General features: G+C 40.0%; 1 long non-coding RNA gene across 1 annotated transcript; it reads right to left on the bottom strand.

The window, feature by feature from the left end:
- Positions 1-3,147: 3,147 nt before the first annotated feature.
- On the bottom strand, positions 3,148-4,064 carry LOC138953039 (uncharacterized). The gene is made up of 2 exons (XR_011451473.1): positions 3,992-4,064; positions 3,148-3,393 (listed from the first exon to the last, which is right to left on the bottom strand). It is a non-coding gene; the product is annotated as an uncharacterized lncRNA (long non-coding RNA).
- Positions 4,065-4,509: the final 445 nt, after the last annotated feature.

Below are 4,509 nucleotides of genomic sequence, written 5' to 3'. Positions count from 1 at the left end.
CGGTAAAACGCAATCCATTTTAGTTCAACTTTATATGCTGGAAAAGGTAATTATGTCCACCGTTTATATCATTTGTCCGATCGGTGGTAATTTGTATAGGCATCCCGTTACAGCCTGTCAAACAAGGTCACCCCATAGCCCCGTGTTTTAAAAAAATCAGAATGTGCACTTACCAAATACTTCTGACTACCGTTAGAAACGCCATTCAATTTCCAGTTCAAAGCATTTTGTTTGATGCACCTTACTTCTCTAGTCTTTGTGTAGCCTTTTGACAAAGGCGGTAGGGGTCAACCGTTTCAGAGGCCAAAAAAGGCACGTTTTGCGGCCATTTTTGAGGGGGTCCTCCACTCAAAGAGCCATATCTGCTCAAGTTCTCAATGAATTGCTTTAGAAATTTCAGAAGTTATGACTAATAGGCTGACCAAAATCTGTGTTGATTTCGGTGAACGTGTATACTAAGAGTGTCTTATTACGCAACGTTTCTGAAAGACCTAAACAAATATTCGTATTAATTCCGGGTTTAAAGACAAAAAATCGTGACACTGCATGCTAAGAAAAAAATGGTAGGGGCAACTGGTGCCAAAGTTTCAGGCAGATCTGAGTGCTGGTTTACATTTGCTGGAGATGGAAACGCGCACGAAAAATTATCGATCACCGTCAATGGTAACGTATACAGTCGCTTTAGAGATTAACAGTCCTAGGCCTGTGCTAACTTGGCTGTGGTTATTTCTGTCCGGAGCCCTGTGCTCGGTTTGATACGCTTTGGTGATTTGATGGTTATAAGAGTCTTAGTGGGGCTCCTATGTTGCAAAATCATTCAAATCATGCAACAAACACCAAATTAAGCAAATATGAAGAGTTTTATGTGCTTAACAAAACCTGATACAGAGCCATCGCGAAAAATAAAAAATGGGTAGTTTTTAAACAATTTTTCAAAATGGCCGCCAGTGTAAACGGTTGGGTATGTTAGGCATATTTCACTTCATGTGATTAACAGCAAATTTGGCGTAAATGGACATTTGCTTTTGCTTAACAAAACCTGATACAGAGCCACCGTGAAAAAATTAAGAAATCAGTAGTTTTTTTACAATTTTCAAAATGGCCGCCAATAAAAGGGTATTTAGGCATTTTTGATGCTACAAGACATTCTCTTGCAATAGAAACTAACACAAACACATTTTTAAACAAAACAATACATGTATTGTTGGTGCAGAGAATGATTGGACGGTGTGGGTGGCAGGGTTGAAGAATTTGTGGATTACCTAAACTGTGCAAAAATAAATATATTGCACCAATTTTCATACCAAAACGAAAACATTCATTCCTGTGCTGTTATATTCAATGTATGCTATTGAGGGCACTCAACTTGGCTAACTGGAACACTTTTAAGATAAAAGGTGGCCTTTACATGGGTTATTTGACCGCCGCCCAAATAAGGGTACCCCCAAAATAAAACTGATAAAAATGTAATGTATCAACTCAAAAGTCGACTAAAATTCATAATCGCTGTATTTCGAAAACGTTGTTTGTTCTCATGTGTTTACACAACTAGCACATTCCGGCAAGTGTCTATACTCAAAAGAAACTTTGGCAGTACTTGAAACAACCATCTGTCATACATGCGAAGTCAAAAATATGTGGGATGTAAGTCAACAAACCTGTGGCAGTTTTTAAAATATTATTTCGTGAAGATTTGAAAGTGTACTCAAACGGTTGAACTACGCCTCGTGCGTAGACACACATTCCTGAAAGTTTCAACGCAACCCACTTGGTCATTGCTAAAATACATGGATTTTAGTTGACTTGGGTATCCCTCAAATTTGACACATAAACATCTCATCCGTGAGATCGACACATACATCAGTAGGTACAATGGCACAACACTAGAAATATGCAAGATGGCGAAATAAAACAACCTGTTCTGGATGGATAATCAAGTTGACTTTCTCTTCGTATACAACAGTGACCCAGTTGTGCCTCAGGAATTGTCGTCGGCTTTTTAAAAGGTACCCGAAGTTTTTGTCACATCTCTTTGTCACGTCAAGGGTATCCTTATTTTGACGGCGTAAATGATGATGTTAAAAAAAAATGTGCCAGATAGCGAAGATGCGAGCCTTTAATGGCATAGACAGTTTGAATAAAATGACACAGGAATAAAAGTTTGAGTTGGGGTATGAAAATGGGTGCAATAATATTTTTGCACAGTTTAGATGCTGACAGTTTTCACAGGCATGCAAGCACATTTGCAGAGAGCTGTGCTCTGCAGTCCTTCTTAGCAGCATTTGCAGCGTTTTGTTGTACAGCTCTTCTTGCAGGCACACCTCATGAGTTCTCGGCACACGCTGGATACCTCTTGAAAGCTCGTCCAGAATGACTCCCACTTTCCAGCCTTGAACTGCCAGCCCACAGAGTTTGGAAGTCTAATAGGTAGATGGCTCTTCTCAATCTCATGTCCTGCAGCAGCACCTCACTTGTAAGGGGATTATGGTCAATTTGGCAGCTCTTTTTACTGAAGAGGTACCGTCTAGCACTGTTTACACCCAGTACGTTGCTGGTTTTGTCCTACAAATGTACACCAAAAAGCTCTTGTGCTGCCCTGTCAGTGGTACTCAGCTTACAAAGAGGAGCAGACAACCTGAAGAAAGTTTGAGTGACGTCTTCAAATGCTTGCCATACTTCCCAAGCCTTCTGATTCCCCAATACCATTGAAGAACGACATAGTGTCACAGCCTGTAAGGCTATGCAAAATGGGCAGACAGGGTGACTTCTCTTGGCCAATGGCTTTGGCAATGTGGCGATACACTTCACGAGCAGAAAAAAACGCAACACAGCTGGAATGAGAAGCAGACTGTCTGGCCTCCTCTACATCCATGGTGCAGGAAATCAGCCTGTGGTACCCTTCACACAAAAGATGAAAAGTGACATTTTTATTTGAATGTATTTGAATAATGTTTACTATCTCAGAGAGTCGGTCAAAGCCGGGTTAGCAAGTCTTCACACAACAGACCAAAATGAAAGAAAATTGTATTTCATGAATTCGTATAATTCTTACTGTTTCAGGTTAAAAAACAAACAAACACAGTTTCCAGTGACCCAACTGATTCTGGAATCTTTCTGACCGCTACATTTATTCGCTTCAAACAGTCGCTAACAGAATGTTGACCATAGTGAGGGTTCGTACGTCAAACCCATCAAATTCACAGAGGTCGCTTACAAATGATGTGCAAACATGTTCCAATTAATACAAATAAAAAAATCTTACTGTTAAGATGTATTAGGTAACAAACCTTGATACAGTAGTACTAATGAAATCGGCTCCCTTCTGTGGCACCGGAATAAATGCAGAACGCTTGTTCCCAGGAACCGGCATGTGGTGTAACTCTTGTATATATCCTGTAAAAATAAAATTCACACCAATGCACGGTCAACTTAAAATAAGCAAAAGGATGAGAAACAAGCAACAAACCAAAATTGTAAAACTCAAAGAGCGGTACCTCTTCATTTTTCAAAACCACTTATCTCATTTGATTAGCATACACTGTATGCTTTTGTCTGTTACCTACTGTCTTTGAAAGTTTGATCACAACACTGTAAAGACATGGGCCTGGGGAGTGGAGTGTTTTTATCTCCAGCTGGTCATCCTACTATCTGGCCTACCCTCACCGTTTTTGACTCTACCCCTCCCCACCTTATGGAAGTCCTTAACGTAGGCAGGACTAATCATTTATCATACCATGAACAATCTCTTTCTCCTCGCCTTTTATTCAAAGTTCGTTTAATCTGTTTAAAATCACCAGCGTGGCGATCATGATTTCCTTACTTGTAATCAACAGATAGATCTAGATCTATCAGCATCAATCCAGCTTGATGAGCTATTGCAAGATTACTCTGCATTTCAGCGCTTCACCCGATGAATAACAGACCCCAGGGGAGAATTAAACAGTAAAATGATGTGACATTGGTGAATGGATGCGTATTCTTGAAAACTTACCTTCAGAAACGTTGTTTTCGCTCAAATCAAAACACGCAATGTTGCGGAGGCCGCCATCTTGAATTTTCATGCTGCGGATATATAAAATTCTAAAAACGATCAAATTAAATACCAGAACACAAAAATACCCATAAGAGTATTTATGTCATGCATGTGTTATCAGCAGACAACTTCTGGTGCATGGTAAACCATTGAATTTTACATTTGCTGAGTTGGGAATATTTACTGCTGAGCGCTTTTGGTACGAATTTCGTCTGCTGTAAATGCAGCCTTTTATTCCCTATCAAAGACAAAAAAAAACGATTTCTGAAGTGGCTCTGTATCTGAAATCCCTTAAATAATTATAAGGAACAATACCACAAAGTATGATGTTTGTTGCAAGATGTGAATGATTTATGAGTGCGTCTGCAACATACGAGCCCCACTATCTGTGGCGGGCGCACGGTAGTGCGGTGTGTGTGTGTGTGTGTATGTGTGTGTGTGTTGTGTGTGTGTGTGTGTGTGGATGTGTGTGTGTA

This window comes from Littorina saxatilis, linkage group LG17, assembly GCF_037325665.1.
Source record: "Littorina saxatilis isolate snail1 linkage group LG17, US_GU_Lsax_2.0, whole genome shotgun sequence".
In the NCBI taxonomy this organism is placed as follows: domain Eukaryota; kingdom Metazoa; phylum Mollusca; class Gastropoda; order Littorinimorpha; family Littorinidae; genus Littorina; species Littorina saxatilis.
This window is presented reverse-complemented; position numbering and strand designations above follow the sequence as displayed.